Below are 19,456 nucleotides of genomic sequence, written 5' to 3'. Positions count from 1 at the left end.
TATTGAAGGCCCTGGTAGAGGATAAAGAGGTGTGCATTATAAATACATATGCCCCCAACCAAAACACTGCTACGTATTTTAGAACCCTATGTACTCATCTGGGCGCGTGTGTGGGGGGAGCGGTTATCTGGGATGGGGACTTTAACTGTGTGCTCGACCCAAAGGCAGACAGATCTGATGGGAAGATTGATCGGCCCACCCCGGCGGCCAGGGTATTACAGACATTACTAGATGACTTTGGGCTGGCGGATGTTTGGAGACTGAAACACCCTAATGAAACACAGTACTCGCACTACTCAGCTCCGCGGCACCTGCACACGAGGCTGGATTATTTTTTTGCCACGCCAGATGTGATGATAGAGACCACGCAAATAGAGTATAGAGCGAGGGTCCTGTCGGACCACTCACCTCTGGTGCTGACCTGGCAGCACTGTTGCCCCAGGGCGTGGATACCGACGTGGCGCCTCCGGGCGGAGGCGCTCAGAGACCCAGTCTTCAGGGAGGACATCAGGGATGCGATCTCACAATACTTTGAGGTGAACACGGGCAGCGTAGACTCAGCGTGTACACTCTGGGAGGCCTTTAAGGTGGTGTTGCGGGGTGCTGCTATTGCTAAGTCAAAAGGCCTACAGGGTGGGGTCCTAACAGAACTTGAGGAAGCGGAAGAGAAACTGGAGCGCGAAAGCGACAGGGCAGGAGGGGACGCGGAACTTGTACTCGAGTTGCAGCAGATGTGTGCGGAGCTTTGGGAAAGGCTCTGCAACCTTAACTACAAAAAGTATGTCGAGAGGCAACATGCAGGTGGGGATAAAACTGGCCGCTTGTTGGCGTGGTTATATAAGAGCGAAACTCCCAGGCCCCCGATTAGGATAATAACCAGAGAGGACGGGGAGGTGGTTGACACCCAGGAAGGAGTCAACGAGGCATTCTTGGACTATTATAGAGCATTATATGAGGACAGAGGAGGGGACAATCAGGAGGAGATTAGAGAAACACTAAAAGACATGGAATTACCTAAGATTAGCGATGAAGAAAGGGAGGAACTAGATGCACCAATTACCCTGGAGGAATTAGAGGAAGTGGTAAAACAGTTGCCCACCTGCAAGACCCCGGGTACGGACGGATTCCCGGGCGAGTTTTATAAAATATATAAAGCAGAAGTACTCCCCCCTATGCTAGAGATGCTTAATGAGTCTTTTGATAAGGGTCGGCTACCGGACACGCTCAGAGAAGCACTAATCGTGCCGCTCCCCAAGCCCAACAAGCCAGGGCATTGCTGCGGCTCCTATAGGCCGTTGTCAATGTTGAACCAGGACAGCAAGATCTTGACGGCGGTCCTAGCTAATAGGCTACGAAGGGTCATCAGTAAACTGATACACCCAGATCAGACAGGTTATGTCCCCAACAGAAATATAACCCACAACCACAGGCGACTCCACCGGGTGATTGAAGAGGGAAACAGAAGCGATGGGGAAATGGCGGTGGTATCCCTAGATGCAGTCAAGGCTTTTGATTCAGTGAGGTGGCCATGGTTGCTGGCGGCCCTGGAAGAATACGGGATGGGGCCGGGTTATGTTAGGTGGGCGAAATTGTTGTACAGTGAACCACTGGCCAGAGTACGCACAGGATCGGTGATATCTGAGAGGTGGCAACTCAGTAGAGGCACCAGACAGGGGTGCCCCTGGTCCCCGATGTTATACATTCTGGCCCTAGAGCCCCTGGCAGTGTACCTCAGACAACAATATGACATGGTCGATATTGAAGCAGGGGGAGAGAAACACCTAATATCCTTATATGCTGACGATTTGCTACTGTATTTGAAATATCCGGAAGAGAATCTTCAGTATATGCTAGAGGTCATGGAAAAGTATGCAGAACTGTCCGGCATAGCGGTGAACCCCAGTGTTGTCCGTACCTTGGGCGGCTGATTCCTTCCGCTACCTCGGAATAGATGTGTATCATACTGTGGAGGGGGAACACTTGGATAACACCGAGGTGGCTGTGAAGAAAATCTGCACAAATATGAAGTTTTGGGAGAAGCTGCCGCTGGTGATGATAGTACGGGGGGCGATTCTCAAAATGGTGGTCCTGCCTAGGCTGTTACATTTCTTCAGTAATATACCATACCTGATACCCAAGGGGTTCTTTGTCAAACTGAACAGCATGTGTAGGGACTTCCTGTGGCACGGCACTCGCAATAGAGTGGCGCTATGGAAGCTACAGAACTTCCATGATAGAGGGGGCATTAAGCTGCCGAACTTTGTGGCCTATTATGTAGCCAGTCAGTTGCAATATGTAACCAAATGGCTCTCTGATGAAGAAACTCCTGAATCTAGGCTGTTTGGGCAGGACTGCACCCCGTTTTACCTAAATGAGATTATCTGGGTTCCTAGACTTGAAATGAAAGAACGCCCGAGTATGCTGTTGCTTGGGTGGAAGATGTGGCACAGAGTATGCCACCTGATGGAGAACCCGTGCCCGTGTTCCCCACAGGTGCCACTGGTTGCCTTGGCTAGGGGAGACAACCAGCTCAGGATGATAATCAGGACCTATTGGGAATCGGTTGGGCTGGCCACATTGGGAGACATATGGCAAGAGGGGGCTATTAAAGATTTCGAAGACCTGGGAGAAGAGACAGTTTTGCATGGAGGCCAATATGTCACGTATCTTAGGCTAGTGCAGACTATTCGCAAAACCTGGCCAGAGACTGTACTGGCGGAAGAACCAGACGCTCTAATGGGAACAATATATGACATATCGGAGGGAGGGCACAAGAATTCTAGACTATATGAGATGGTGATGACCCGGGTGGGGAAGGATTTGACTGATCTGAGGCTGGACTGGGAAGCGGAGGTGGGAGCACAGATGACCGATGGAATGTGGGAACGGGCCATAGGATACCACAAGAAAGTGTCCATAAATGCTAGATTGCAACAGATACAGTTATACATAACGCATAGAGCCTATATGACCCCGAAAAGAATATCTAAGTTTGCAAACGCAGGAAGACAAGCATGCCCGAAATGCGATGAGGAAGACGCTGATATGACACACATGTTCTGGTCTTGCCCAGTGATTGAAGCTTTTTGGGGGGAAGTGGCACGGAAACTAGCGGATAAAGAGGTCCCGCTCAACATAGATACGGCCTGGGCCTGCCTATTGGGAGGGTTTCCCAGACCACGGAACACTAAACACCTTGGGAAACTGAGGGACCTGGCATATGTGCTTGCTAAAAGAAGGATAGCCATGGGCTGGAAGCAATGCCACAAGCCACGGGTGGAGGTATGGTGGCGGGACTTGCAAAAATGGGCGCAGGCTGAAACGGTGGTGTGGCAGGAGGCATGCAGCAATTGCGGGGAGGAAGATGTAGGTAACCTGATGGCTTGGAGAATGTTAATAACAGGACTGTTTGGCACAGTAGTGGATCCTGCAGCTTCGGAAGGAAGCGACACCCAGCCACACGCAGCGGATACAGAACTAGAAATGCAAATAAGCTCTTGAAGGGGGCGTGGATTTGGGGAGCAGTAATGAGCGTTAATTGATATTTACGAGTTTATTGTAAATAATGCTGCAAGTTTGGTTTGTATTGTTTATTTTTCAAAATAAAAATTAAAAAAAAAAAAAACTTGAGTCACAATATGGTTTCAGTCTAATGAGGGGAGGCGATACAACTCTGTCTTCCATCAGTAACATGCTAAAAAATAACTTTGTTGCTGCCACAGCAAGTGCACTTCTTATTGTGCATATTTTTGTGACTTTCGACACCATCAGCCTTACATCCTCCTAAAAAGCTGTCTCACCAAAGCCAGGAGGTGCCACTCTGTATTCAATACCCTAACGCATTGAAATTATGATGGCTCAAGTATACTCCAGACTGCAGTCCAGGGACTGAAAGGCATGGCAAGGCCCCTAGAAAACCTCCCCTTAACGAGAAAAAGGATTATCACGTGTGTCTAGGATGGTTAAAGAGCTAACTGTTGGAGGTCACTTACATTCACTTTTGCTACAGTGCCTATGGGTTATTTAGGATTCTTGGGTGCTGGTAATTCACCACCAAAGCTATGCAAAGAGATTGTCTGGACATCCACCACCAGCCATCATAGTGACACTCTGAAGCAGCAACAAACAGAAGGAGGTTCTTCACAAAGGACTTCAATCACCTGGTTGTCAAGGGTGCTTCCGAAAAGGTTCTAAAAGACTGAATGCACAGTGATATTGTATATATCTACCCAGTGGCATTGGGTGATTTTGTAGCTCCAGCCTCTTGCACACGATTCACACACGATTCACACAGAAGGGGGATGGGAAAAGGATAAACTGTGTATGTCTCTTCTTGCACCACCCTTTCCCCTTGTGGTAAAAGACCTTGTCAAGATCAAGCAGTTGTAAAATGTTATACAAGTGATCCCCTTTTTCGTCATTCCTGTTTGGTTGACTCTACTTATGAGGATGTCAAGCGGCCCAATGGTTCCATGCGTTAGAATCGTGGCAAAAATGTATGTGGACACAAAATATTGCAGCAAAAAGGCAGTGGTTTGTCGTCGCAATCCATGTAAAGGATGCGGGGACACCCCCGCAACCCGCGGACCCATTATACCATTTAAGGGATGCGAGGGAAACCCCTGCAACCCCCGCATTCCTTAAATGGTGTAATGGGGTACACCTTTAATGGGTCAAACCGCTGCATTTTTGCCGCAATTGTTTTGTACAGGAGACATTTTTGCCGCGATTTTATCACTGCATAGTATGAAAGTCTCAAGTCCCATACTAATCTTTTGTCCAGTTCTTTCTCTCCTTTGCATGTGGTTTGGTTGGCCTGGAAATTTAATGACAAAGCTCAGAAAAGGAAAAGCCTTTCAAAATGATTGGCCAGCACCGTTCAAAGGTCCAAGCTGCCTTCCACCCTAAGGATCAAGCCAGACACTGGAATAGTGTACAGTCCGGTACAGCTTTGTAACCGTCTCTCCAATGTCTGGTGGTACTCAACCAATATTCTGGTTCCTTTATAACAGATTTATTTTGAGTTTGCTCCTGCTTCCCTATACGCCTAATGGTGGTGATAACAATCTCAAGCTACTTTCATCAGGGGAGGAGGGCTTCATTCAGGGTCATTATAACTTTGCTTGTCCAGAAACAAATGGCAAAAATAATTGCTGGTAATTCAGCCACCAGCATTTTTTCCAGATGGGCAAAGCAAAAGTCCGCTAGTGGGGTCTCTGATCTACCGGCATGCCTGACCTGCCGGTAGTTCAGGCCCCTACCGGAGAAAAAAGCTAGAATCACTGGCACCAGTACTACCAGTGCCAGTGATTCCGGCAATTCCATCCCATGAAGTCCTGTTGAACTTCAGGGAAATGGGAACTTACCGGCTCTCCGATACCCGTAAAATCCTGGTAATACCGGGATATCGGGCAGCAGAGACGGTAAGGGCAGTTTCTCAGTATCCCAATGGGATAACTAGAAACTAGTAATGAGGGCCTTTAACATTTATATTAACACTCCCATCAGTACAGTAATGGTTCTTCTTCCAGACTTGCAAGTGGCTACTTATGTCTTCCATGTGAGCCTATGGAAATGAAGGGGGTTACATTGTATATCAAGTGGATCTTTCAGAGGGCCACCGCATCAGCTATGAGGGTGGGTAACATGAGTGCACATCTAGATACCTTAACATTCTTGAGTATCTACCAGGAGTCTGTGCTCCTCAGAGCAGAGATTTTATATAGGTTACTTCAAGGCCAAACAATGGGGGTCATTACGACCTGGGCGCAAAGGGATACTGGGCACCAGTAATGACACTGGTGCCGGTAATCCCTTTGCGGCCTATTCCGTGGTCCCTTTGCGGGTCCTCCCTTAACACCTGGTTTTACCAGGCGTTATGGACGGGACCCGCAAAGGGATACTGGGGTCAATAACGGTACCGCAATTTGCGGTACCATTATTGCCCCTTCCCCCTTCCCATTGAGCCCTATGGGGGCTCAAATGGGAATGGGGAATGGCTCTGGTGAATGGGGAATTACCAGTCCCGCCAACCTCGGTCTGGACCAGTAATTACTCCCTTCACCAGACCGGAGTCGGACCGATTTTGGAGGCAGCCATGGCACTAATAGCGCCATGGCTACCTCCAAACTCGGAATGAGGGCCAATGTCTCCCTTACACCTTTCTTCACCTGTATCACAAGAGCATTTACCGATTAGTGACAGCAAGAGGGCTATTATTGAGTGTTGAGACATTTGGCTATTCCACAAAGAATCAATTATGGTAGACTGCCGATCCTGCATTATATTTGATTATTAAGCAGTGGGACGAGGTAGGGGGATGTGGTGGCAATTAGAACTGGGAGAAATTGTGAAATTTGGTTCTTCCAGCCGTGGCAGCAAAGTAGGTCAGAATTTGATCTGTTTTGCCACAATCCACTGTTCCACCACTCTGGTGTATCCAAAAGAGCAGCGTGAGGTTCAGGGGAGTTGCTAGGTCTGGAAAAGACCCGGGGCTAAGCTGATGTCGGAACTGTTGGGACTGGGGGCTAGCTAGTCTTTTGGCTGTAGCTCCTGAGATTCTATCCGGGGCTACAACCAAAAGATCAGGGGCTATAGCCCCTTTAGCCCCCCCTAGCAACGCCCCTGGTGAGGTTTCTCTTGCCGTCTTGCGACCCGAAATGAGCCGCCCAAAGTTTTTCATGCTGATGTGCGAACCTAGCAAAGTTTGAAAAGAGCGGCTTGAATTTCTTGTGCTTCTGTGTGAACTTAGCCCAAATCAAAAAAAGCAGCACAATGTTTCTCGTGCCACTGCACAAACCTTGTACAAATGGAACAAACAGCTGTGCAAAGTTTCTCAAGCTGCTGCATAAACCTAGCACAAAACGAAAAGAACAGCACAATGTTTCTCATGCCGCTGCGTGAACCTACCACAAACTGCACAAAAAACTGCTCAAACGTTCTGGTCTTGCTGCACGTAACTAGCACCGTTTAAAATAAATGTGCAAAGTTCCTCGTGCCACAACACAAAACTAGTACGGATATAAAACCAGCCTGCACAAAGTTTATTGTGCCACTGCATGATACTAGCACGTATTGTGGAAAACCATGCACCGTTTCTCGTAACGCTGCACAAATCTAATCTGAATCAAATGTAAGACCTGCACAAAGTTTCTCATGCTGCTACCCGAAACTAGTCTGGATCGAAAAATGACCTGTGATAAGTTTCTTGTGTTGCAACAAAGAACGGTTCGAAACAAGACCTGCACAAATTTTCTCGTGATGCTTCCCGAACCTATCACAAATCAAAAAAACATGTCAAGGCTATTGTGGCACTGGGCAAAACTAGCATGGATCGAAAAACAAAAAAATACCTTTGTGGAGTTTCTCGTCATGCTACACAAAACTGACATGCAACTGAAAAACCACGCAAAACCACACAGAACCGGATGAATTATCAGTTGTGAAGGAACAGTAATGCTCATTTCGTGGATCTGGTGGAATCGAATTCTAGTGGGGATTCCGCACTTTTTTGTTTTGCGGGCAAACATTTCTCTGCCCCTAGTGGTATTGCCCCTATTGCATACAGGTAGTGTTCATTACCCCATAGTCACACCCATCCTCGTTGCACTATTGGAAGGGGGATGTGTTGATAATGCCCCTATTGCATGCAGGAAATCTCCAGTACGCCTAGTCACACCCATCCCCGTCACACTACTTGAAGTACTGCATCTACAGCCCAGGGCCAAAATTAGCAAAGGCCACCCCTCTTTTTGGGCCTCTTGGTGCCGGAAAGGTCCGAAGGTCAGAACCCCTGCTCTAACCGGGACTTCACCAAGCTCACCCTTTACCTGACTTCAGCGTTCAACCATAAGCATCTTTGCATCCATTGACTATCCATTCACCCCAGAGCTTATGTTACCTCATAGGACCAAGGAACGTTGCTTTTTTGGGCCTGGTAACTCACATTTGATTACTTATAGCCCCATTCTAGTCCAACTGAAACTACACCTGCTTCTTCTCAGCCAACCATCCACTCCTTCTCTTTCTGCTCCCTTACTTACCACTCTCTCTTTTGAACTGCACCCTTTCTTTATTGTCTTCACTTGCCTATTTCTTCTACCCTTTATCGTGCATCTTGACTTCGCTACATTCCTTTTTCTACTTACACTTCTCCTTCCCTTCTTTCGTAGCCTTCAGCTTCGACCCGGTCTAACGTCTACATCACTCTCCAGCCTCCCCATACTCCCCCTTTTCCCCTGCACCTCCACCTCTCAAGTAAGATGTTTGCCCAGGATCTACAACATCATTTATCACCCTTGCCTACTGCACACCAGCTCCTCTCCCCACCTCGTATCACTATTTCATGTTGCCTCTAGAATACCCATTCCTTTTGCAACAAGTATTCCTACAACTCTGACTGCTTAGACTCTCATCACCCTCAATTATCACAGAAACCCGGATCTCCCCTTATGACTCTGTTACACTAGCAGCTCTCGACACTGACTACTACCTTCTCCCACTCTACCAAACTAGTTGGGAATGGCAGCAGTGTGGGGTTCCTTATAAATAACGCCCATAACACTGCTCCTTAACCCCGTCTGGCACCAACTCTTCATCTTTTAACTATGCCACTTTTTAACTCCTACCTCCTACTCCTTCCACTGCTCTGGGTCTCTATCGACCCCTTGCTCCTATGAACTCCTTCCCTGATCTGACCCTTCTCCTTGAGTCACTTCCTACCGAGATCCCTATTGTCATGCTGGGGGACACTAACCTCCCTAATCCCTCTGCAGCCACCTGCCTTGAACGTAACTCCCTCCACAACCACTTTGGTAGCAACTCTCTTGACTTTGTCGTTCTCTCTAATTCACACTTCTCCTCTGACTTCCCCATTGAACTCTATCCCTTTCATAACTCCATTGTTCACTTTAACATCTTGGGGTCCATTCACCTTTTGCTCCTCATCACCTCTCAACAATGACTAGGAATGACTAAGAGGGAATTCATGCAGGGCTCTCTTGCCCCTTACCTTAATAATGTGAGGTCTTCTTTCCTGTCTCTTTCCCCTTCATGCCGCTTCCACTGACCATGATTTCTCTGACTTTCACTAAACACTTAACTCCATTTGACCAAAACTATCCTGCTCGCACATTCACACCATCTCGTTCCCTTCCTCAACCTTGGATCATCTCTGAAATTAAGACCTTCAAATCAAACATGCACCATGACCTATGTCACTGGTGCTCAATTATGACACCTACTATGCAAAAGTTCCTTTCTCCGCTAACCGCTGAACTGTACTTTGCAAAATGTTCCCATTTCTCAGACCTAATCTCCTCCCTTCGTAATCATATATGCAAACTTTCATCTAGCCCCAAATCTTTGCTCACAACACCCAAGCCAATATCCATTACCTCCTCTGTTTCTGTTAATAACTTTGCTCACTTCTTTTACTCTAAATTCTCTAAAATTCATGATACTCTCACAGCCCTCCTCTGTCTCCAACCCTCCTCATTTCCACCAACTCTCCCCCTACCTCTTCTACTCAACTACTTCTCCCTTAACTCTTCTATTGAAGTAGCACCCCTTGCACTTGCACTCCTATTGATCCTTTTGCTTCCCAATTGATCAAAGACTTAAGGGGTCATTCAGAGTTTGGAAGTAACCATGCCTCTATTAGCGGCATGGCTACCCCCATACTGGCTACCGTGTCCGGGTTCCTTGAATGAGGAATTACCGGGCCATTTCAACCTTGGAGGGCCCGGTAATTCCTCATTCATGGAACCCAGACGCGGTACATCTCCATTCCCATTTGAGCCCCCATAGGGCTCAATGGGAATGGGGAGGATGCTAACAACGGGCCCGTTAATAATGCAGACTCACAATGGGGCGCTAAGGGGTTGCGGCTCCGCCACCTTTACCGTCACTGTTAACTCCTTACCGCATACCTCGTAATGAGGTCCTTAGTCTCAATCATTTGCCCTCATCTCACTGAGCTCTTTAACCTGTAAACTTTAACCTCTCTCTCGCGGATGGTCTCTTCCCTGCTTCCTTCGAATCTGCAACCGTTTTACTTCTACACAAGGAACCCTCTGCTGACCCAAATGTCACAGAAATCTATCACCCATGTTCTCTTTAACATTATTCAAAAGTCACTCAGTGGGTGGCCTTCATCCAGATCACTAGGTACATTGAAGATAATGGCATTAGAGATCCACTTCAATCTGACTTTCAGAGTAAATGCCACAGTAAGACTGCATTCCTGCATGTCTACAACTTTCTCTCTAATGCTCACCACTTTAATCTTTCTCCTATGCTCATCCTTCTGGACATTACTGCCGCTTTCCACATCGTCGACCACTCCTCTTTCTTCCTTGCTCTCCAAATCCTTGGGTTTCACAAATCTGTGCTTGCCTGGATCGCCTACTATCTCGATGGTCAATTTTCTCAAATCTCTTGGAACTCACAAATGCCTGACCCCTCCCCTCTAACTGTTGGCGTCTCCTAAGGTAAAATATTACCAACATCACGGAATTTTTCGATTAAAATGTTCCTGTGCAGTGTACAAACATCTAAATATGTAGCAAGACTGCATGTGTCTACATTATTTCATTACTGCATGGTTTTTGAGGAGAAATGGTAACAAGTGACTCCCCTTTTTCAAGCAACCGTTGCTGCATAAGCAGTTTTAGATGAAGATGGGAGAATCTTCCCAGGACCCCTGCGTCGCGAGGGTAAGACATACAAGTTTGCAGTTTGTTGTGAAAAATGCAGTAACTGCAGACTAGAGACATTTATCGAAGTCAGGATAAAGAGGTGCTCTACGCCGGGGTGCAGGTGAGAGCATGCCACTAAGGAAATCTGTGCACACAGGCTCACAGAATAGCTCCCAAAATGAATGGATTGCCAGGAATTCATTAGCACACCGTCATCAGCAGTAATCCGTGTTCAGCCATTTTAGATTGGGCAAGGCAATACGATATGCAATCAGAAGATGTGAAAGCTGAACCCAAAGAGATGACATGAATGCTGTGTTGGCCATTTTGGATTTTGGAAGGCCTGCCTCATCAATGAGAATGCGCAAAACGCGTAAGCGCAAACGTATTGTAAAAATGACAGTAATGCATAAAAACATTGCTATGCTTCACAGTGAGCTGAAAGGAATCAATGCCATTACTGCGCCGCCCGTAATTGCTCCGAGGAAAATGTCGATGCCAATTACGGCACGCCGCAGTTATCACATAGAATACTTATCCCCGCAATACTCCAACTCCCATTCCCCACCCCACTTAACTCTACTTTGACGCACTTCTGTGTTCGCCGCCGACACCCTTGTATCCCAGCGGTATCAGTTCCTTCCACCTACGTGGGGCGGAGCTGACGCCACTTAATCTTTTTTAAAAAAATGATTTTAATTCCTGTCCCATGTGACCAAGGAGAGCGGGGAACACCCAGCGCAACCCCTGCTCCACTTGGCTGCAAGTGGGAGTCGGCATTCTCTAAAATACTGACAGCACAGTGAAACTGCAGTCAGCATTTTAGAGTCGCAGTTATAGTATAATATGATTCCACTTAAAGCACATTCCCACAGCCACTACAATGATTTCCAGGGGAAAGAAAATGGAAAAGAAAAACCCGTGGAGACAGCCACGGGCTCCACAGATTGCTTTCGTCTCCATTACCAAGAAAATGAAAGGGCATAAGAGGCCTAGCAAATCAAGCCATAAGATGTTTGATAATAGGGTGACAATAGGGTGATAGACAGAAAAAAAAAGCCCTTAAAGAGGACATTAAACACAAATGAAGAAAGAAGCGCAGAAAAACATTTTGATCACGGCTTCCTCTTCTTCCTCCTTCCTCATCTTTCTAATCCTCCTCGAGCGACTCAGAATTCACCCAAGTTGAGAGAGACCCAGAGAGGAAGTATTTGGATAGATAGGTACTTTGGTAAAGTGCTCCTGCAAATCTCTACATGTATGGCATACAACAAACAGAAGGCTCTTGGACTTTGCAACAACCCAGAAATCAGACAATTCAAACAATTCAAACGCACAGTGAAAGTGGTTTTACCTGTGATTGATAATATTAAGGATACAATTCTCAAGAAATTGAGGGAATTGGGAGGCATAGGAATGCTGGGGTTCATGTGCAAACTATACCCATCGAAAGCGGTGGAGTCTTTGCCTCCAGAGCCAGTGCAAGTGGACTCATTTTCTTCCAGCCTGGGTGGAAGCTCATCAACGACAGCAGAAGCAACAGCAATGTGGGACCCTGTTAATAATAAGGTGGGTTCTGCTTAATTTGTAAAAAAATAAGTGCCAGAGCCCAAAATATCTTGACTCATTAATGCCGGCCCCTGCGGCGCCACAGTACCGGCGGCCGTGCATTTGAACACACTTGTAGACCATACTTGTTACATGCCTGGACCATACTTGTTGCAGATAGATCTCAGCAGCCTGATTTGCTTATCTTAGCTGGACAGTGATTCCCATTTTATGTTTGGAGCATGCCCAGAAGGAATGCAGCAGCACGTGCTAGCATTTGTGATTATGCGCCCTGGGCAGCAGTGAAATATGTTCAAATGTGTCTGGCTTTCCTACTGATGCTAAGCTCAGATGAGGAGTGTTCTCCCTTGTCTTCACCCTTCACCCCTTCCCTCTCTCTTTTCTCCCACTCCCCTGCCCTCACTGTGCACGTTTCTCTATCCCTCCCCCACCTTCTTTTGCTCTCCATCTTCTTTTCCTGTCCCAGTTCTCCGGTCTCTTCTTTTTTGATTATCTTTTGTTAATTCTGGGTTTTAGAATATCTAACTAACTAGACGGGTGTGCATTCTGCTTAATTTGCCTTGCTGCATGGCGCTGGTTGTTGGTGTTTGTGTACATTAGTTTCAGTTGGCATTTTACCTAAATAAGTAGTTAACCCTGCTTCACTCCCTGCAGGGCACAGATACAGGCTTCCAAAACACATCAGATAGGCAAGTGCTTGACTCAGACATCTGTGCACATTTGACAGTCAAACACTTGAAACTGGGAACTAAGGGCTGGCTCAGCATTTCATCCTTCTTAAGTGAGGTCTATGTATTGGGTGCCATTGAAATGGGCAATACACCTTTTTATGGCAACGCTTGAGAATACCCTTTGGTATTCAGGGATACCCTGTCAAGTTTCAAGAAAGAGCCATATTTCAAACCACATCACATCCCAGAACAGCACCCTCAGAGGAAGTAGCCTTGCTTTAAGTGCCTAGCACAGAAGGTTATTTCCCAAAAAACTGTCAAATAAAAAACAGCACTGTTATCTTTGATCCTGTCCTTGGTGCAGAAGAACCAAAAAGCTGGAAACTTGCTTGTCATCTTGCTTAGTGGCAAAGCTCCTTAAAGAGGGACACTCTTCATTTTTATAAGAAGGGAAATACTTTGCGATGCTCAGAGTGGTGGGGGAGATACAGCTAGATATTGCAGGGAGATCTGGTTTACCTGGACTCATCACTCTCCCTAACTAGACAAGTCAATGCCATCACCTCGGCATCAGCATACACTGCTAAACTAATGATCTCTTGCAGACCCTTCTTAACTACTTATAACTGTATTACTCTTGCTAGAGCTCTCATCCTCTCAAGAATCGATTATTGCAACTCCCTCTTTGCTCGATCCACCTCCAAAAACATCAACAAATTTCAGATAGTACAGAATAACGCAATCAGAGCTGCACTCAATATCCCAAAAAAGAGCACATCTCTACAATCAGAATAAACATCCATTGGTTGCCGGTGCGAAATCGTATCAAATTCAAAACCTTATCCTTAACACACAAATGTCTATCCAACACTGCTCCGATCTACCTTGTAACACAAATCCCCAAAGCCCAATCCACCAGACCAACCCGCTCCGCCTAGGCTGGCAACCTGGCGATTCTGAGATTGAAACAGCAAAAAGCGAGAGGAAGTAGCTTCCTGGTGATCGCAGCCAAACATTGGAACACCATGCCCAATGCATGAAGATCAGACCCATCACTTTGGTCTTTCCGAAGAAACCTCAAAACTTGGCTCTTTAGCCAAGACACCCAATAATATCCCACACACCAACACCCAGCCAAAACACCCAATTAGCTCCAACACACTAACACTTCTGACACCCCCAGTACCTCCCTGCAGAAATCTGTCACTGAACCTGCTAGCTAACCTAATTTATTCTGCCATGAATGTTACCTTATTGTTTTACTGTTTAACCTATGCATATACTGACTGCAACTTGACTAAGAAAGTAATGTAACCAATTTCTTAAGCACAAGCGCCCAGATGCCTCAGGGTTAGGTGTGCTACACAAATGACTAAATAAATAAATAATCAAATAAATATAATCTAGGTGAGAGGCAGGCTGCAGCAACCAGGCTTGTCTCGGAGAATCTTCACTCAGACTTTAGGTTGAGTTGAATCTAGGGCCAGGCAGAGCACTCTATCTAGCGAGGGCCACCTTACTGTCCCACCTCAATACAAGAGCAGCAATCCCACTGCCTGCACACCCTGAATTTGCTGGTCTGTTGCAGCTGCGCTCACTTGATCATCTTATCGTCTCCGCTCAGAAGCCTGCTGCCATTATCAAATGTGAACCAGCAAGATCCAATTCAAGATGCACCCTGGACACTGGATCAATAACGGAGGAATCCATTGTCGCAATGTGTGTAGTGTTTGACCGTCTGCATGGTGTTACTGCATCCCTTCACAATGGAGTCTGACCTAAGAGGCACTCCTCCTTGTTCTTGCCTCATATTTGAATCCCATTTGTCACGTCACCTTCCAGAGGTTCTTTTGTCCAACACTTGTCCTCGATCATCAGTCCCCTCCTTCCAATTCTTCCCATTCTTGATGAAATCCCCTCTCTACCCTTACACCGCTACACAGTTTTTGAATTATTTTCAGCTGTGAAGAGTGTGCAGAACTGCTGTTGCTGCTCACTTAATTTTTTGTACTGGAAGCTCAGTGCAATTGAGGATAATAATCAACTGGAGGGGCGACATCCATTTGGGAGCGGGAGGGACCACACAGAGCCTCACACAACACCTTTTAGTGATATAGGAGCTCATTTTCCATTGTTTGCTTTTAAATCTTTCATTCATGCCACGCTACATTTTCAATCATCTGTATGGCGAAGAGAGGGATGGACCACAATTTGCCTGACATGCTTGGAAGTTCATTCCCCGCTTAGGCTGCGGGCTATCCCCAGTTGCCTGTGTGCACATAACACTGCCACTCTCACCCTCCACATCGAGTCTTTCTGTCTCCCTCGTTGATGTAACATTATCTTTATCTTTCTGAGCTCCCCTTTAACTCTCACCTGCTGTGTTTGGTTTCCTTTGGTTAGCACTTCCGGAACCCCCTTGCTGCTGGCCTTTCCCCACGCTCTGTAACTGTTCAGCCCTCATTACTTTCTCTCAAAATCTCGTTCTTCTCTCCAGTGGTCGAAGTGTACGAAAAGAAGTAGTGGAAATATGTTCCCTGCTGGCCTGCACCCACTGCCCACAATTCCCATCACCAAGTCCCCTCGCACACACAATATAAACACCCAAACACTTGCACCTGCTGTTTAAGGGAACGTCCAGTGCAGTGCACTGAAAGGGCAAGTTTCAACTTCTTCCTACACTTTTATTTTAAAATGAAACCATTCCGGAACAGTTTCTTTTTAAAATAAAAGTATAGGAGCTGTAAAAGGTAATTTAAAAAAGTAGAGGAGCACCGCTCCCCACTGCTCCCGCTCACTTCGACCACTGCTTCTCTCTCGTTTCTTGTCACCTTATTTATCCTCTGATTTCCTGTGTCATGTCAGTCTCTCTCTCTCCTGTCCTTTTACTCGCCTCCCTTTTCTTCTTCCATAATATGTATGATACTTTATCCCTTTGTATCCCTCCTCTGCCCTATGCTATAACTCCATGGATGCTCCTCACACACATAATGGACGCCTCCAGGTTCATATACTCCTTTATAAAGAAGTGTTTTCTAGCCATTGTTTTCATCTCTGGGTTCTAACTGCCCACATTGAACCTCATGCACGGCGCTGCCCGCCCACCTATCTCTCTGGCTCACTTTGTTGGACAAATGCGTATTTCAGCAATACACCAAGCCCACATTCCCTGTCCCAATCCCCACGTGACAGCCAGCCAGAGGTGTAGGCAGGGTAGGACCTTAGTGGTCAAGGTTTACCCAGAATCTGTAAATTCCCACTCAGCCGCGCTGTGTGGGCATTTAGAGATGTTAATGTCACTCACTGCTGTGGGCCCAACTACACTACCACTTGTTAGACAGTCCTGGTTACGCCTCCTGCACATGTACATACCGAACTTCCGTCACCAGCCTCTGAGTTCTCCAGGTATTTTGATCGATCTGGGCTGAAGGAGTAAGGATGATGCTGGCAGAGGTCAGGGGAGCTCGTTCAAGGAACTTTGTGAGGACGCATGCAGTGCTCCTGAACAATATGCAGGTGTGGTGCGCGCACCACACATCCTGACTTTCTCTCACCTTGCAATCTCTCCAACTGATACAGACGAGCATGCGGCAGGTGTATCAATATTATTATAGTCGCATGAATATTCACATGACAAAAAACAAGCACAACTTTATGTACGCCACTGATTTTTGTTTGTTTTGTCACTTAACTAAATAGCTGTTTAAATAAATAGAGCTTTTGTAGTCAGGTACACAGCCGGCAGCACCTCCACCCAAAAAATGCTCAATAACCAGAGGCCAGGCACACCATCAAAGCTTCTGCCATTCAGTAGAGCCAGTCTAGGCCTGACCTGGGCCAACCTCCTGTGAAAGACTTAAGTTGACACAGGCTGCCACACAAATTCAATTTGGATCCCTTACACCATCACCTCATTTTTTGGTGACCCCAGCTGTCACACAAATTAAATCTGGGTCCCTCGCGACCTCACCTCAGTTTTCGGTCGCCCGAGCTGTCACACAAACTAAATCTAGATCCCTCACGGTCCGGCCATACCTTTCTATGTTTAAAATTCAAAAACAGTGAGATTTATGTCACGCGATGCCACGCCCATAGTCGCTCAATACTCCACTCAAATGTGCTTAAAACTCCACCCACCTGCCCTGTCCACATGTAAAAAAAGAAACCACAAACACTGGCTGGGTGATCTATACCATACTCTTGTGTGTGAGGATAATATGCACTATCAACACTCCTCTACTGCTCCTAATATTTGCATTTATTCCCCAAGGAGTAAATATATATCAACACATGTTTTTAAAGAGGTTTATTGCATTCTTTTACAACAAAACATGCCACATATCCATCCAAATATATTAGAAAACATGTACCACCTGACCAGTATCTGAATCTTGTGAAATCCCTGAATTGCTACTACATTTCCCACAATATTCTCCCAGCCCAATTAAACTTAATGGGAAGATCCCACTAGTCCCCTCCTTCCACAAGTGTTTCCCCATCTAAGGACTTAAACTGCAACTCTCAAAGTTTGACAGCTATGAGGCAGCTGGTATAAGCCTTTTACTGTAGAATGTTTGTTTACGAATACAAGACCATTCCCAGTCTATCTTAATACTTAAAAGAACGTACTAGTTTGGGCAACTCCATCAGAAATGAGACATTAGCGGTTTGAGGGACCTGCAAATGACAGGTTTCCTTTGAAACTCATGGATCAACGCCATTATATGAATGCGGAGACACAGCGGGCCCACAGGAACATGAGGATTCATAACTGAAGTAAAGGACGAGACACTGAAGATATTGGTTGCACAGAAGGGACATTTCAGGACGGCCATAAGTGAGGTGCTCACCCTTTGAAGGCACTAAGAGGAGACTCTAGTACTGGAGTCAACTTACCCAAAGATAGATGTTTGGATATTCCCACATATGTGATGGCCTACATTCAATTCAGAAATGCCCTGTGGAGCAGTTAAACCCTGAGGAAGACAAGGCTAATCGTCGAAACTATCTGACACCACTGCTATGTGGAAAAATAGGATGAGTGGATTGCAACACATGAAGAAATGCAATTAGATGGTTGCTAGTTGGCACTTTAGCACTTTATAAGGACACTTTAGCACCTTAGAAGTACACTTTAGCATTTTAGAAGGCTCGCAGATTCCATTTCTTTTATTGGCAGTTTTGGAGTGCACACACCTTGGATACAATTAGTTGTATTGTATACATGTATGTATGTGCCCATATTTTTTATTTTATTGTTTTTTTATAACACACTTAATACCTGAGTTCGGTTTCCGGATTCGGCATTTGAACCTCTGTTGCTCTGCGTAGTCTTGATTCCAAGACCAGCAAGTTGCACCTGTGCTATCCTCCGTTTGTGATTAAATGTACATGTTAATAGAATGTTTAAGATGCATACTGTGTCTGGTAGGACGGATTGTATCAACGTGCTGGGTGACAGTTGAATTGTACAATAATGAATTAAGCAAGTAGACGCCACTATCAAGAAGCGCATGTATATGAAGAGTTTTATGAAGCAATAAAAATGAAGAATTTAAAATGAGGAGTATCATGTAAATAACTCCATGTGGATGGAATTCTAAATAATGGTGTCAACATTATATGCCTGACTAATGTCATACTACCTTGTAAATCTGTTAATCGAGGTTATGTAATGTTGGGAGGCATGTCCAGCACCCATGTCCTCCCAAGCAATTTTAATTGAGGAAAATATATTAAGTGCACAGAGAAGTGAACGCATGCGCCTGTGGGGGAGGGGGGCATTTAAAGTTGGGGTAATGTGGGGAGGATTTGTCGAGTGAGGTACCAAACTTTAATTAGGCCCCGATATATGGAGGGTGTGTGTGTGTGCGCGCGCGTGCGTGCGTGTGTGTGTGTGCGCACATAGGATAGAGTTATGAAAAGATAAGGGGCCTAATCACAAGTTGGGCAGTATCGCGGCAGTAATTGTACCGGGATTCCGCCCAACGCAATCAGCGTTATTGCTACACCGTCCAGTGCAATTTGTGCTGCATCACGAGTAGTGGTAAGGTAGTAAATCTCCTTTCCCCATTGAGTTCATTGAACCCAATGGGAATGGTGCCGCTATTGCCGCAGGCGCAAATACCGGCGGCGGTCATAGCACTGAAAATGCCCATACCACCAGCGCATTCACCTCCAGCACAGATCTTGTAGGTGAATGCGTCCAGGTAGGGCCATGCTCGGGATTGGGCGGAACAGTAAATGCAGCATTAAAATCGATACCGTTGCATTTTCCCACTCCACCCAACTCCTGATGGCCCAAGAAGAAATAATGTAATAGCCATCCCTAATCCCTGCTTCGAGAAATACTGAAGTACCACCATATTAAAGTATGGCCTAGTCTGCCAAAGGCTGCAGTGGAAGCAGCAGCGCATCATGGCAACAAGTCCCGAAAGCACTTTCCCATCCCATTTCCCAGCAAGAGAGCTAGTCAAGGAGGCCTTCAGACCTGATAGGTAAAACCTAATTGTATCATGT

Source organism: Ambystoma mexicanum, chromosome 1p, assembly GCF_040938575.1.
Source record: "Ambystoma mexicanum isolate Mex_15411 chromosome 1p, UKY_AmexF1_1, whole genome shotgun sequence".
Classification (NCBI taxonomy): Eukaryota; Metazoa; Chordata; class Amphibia; order Caudata; family Ambystomatidae; genus Ambystoma; species Ambystoma mexicanum.
This window is presented reverse-complemented; position numbering follows the sequence as displayed.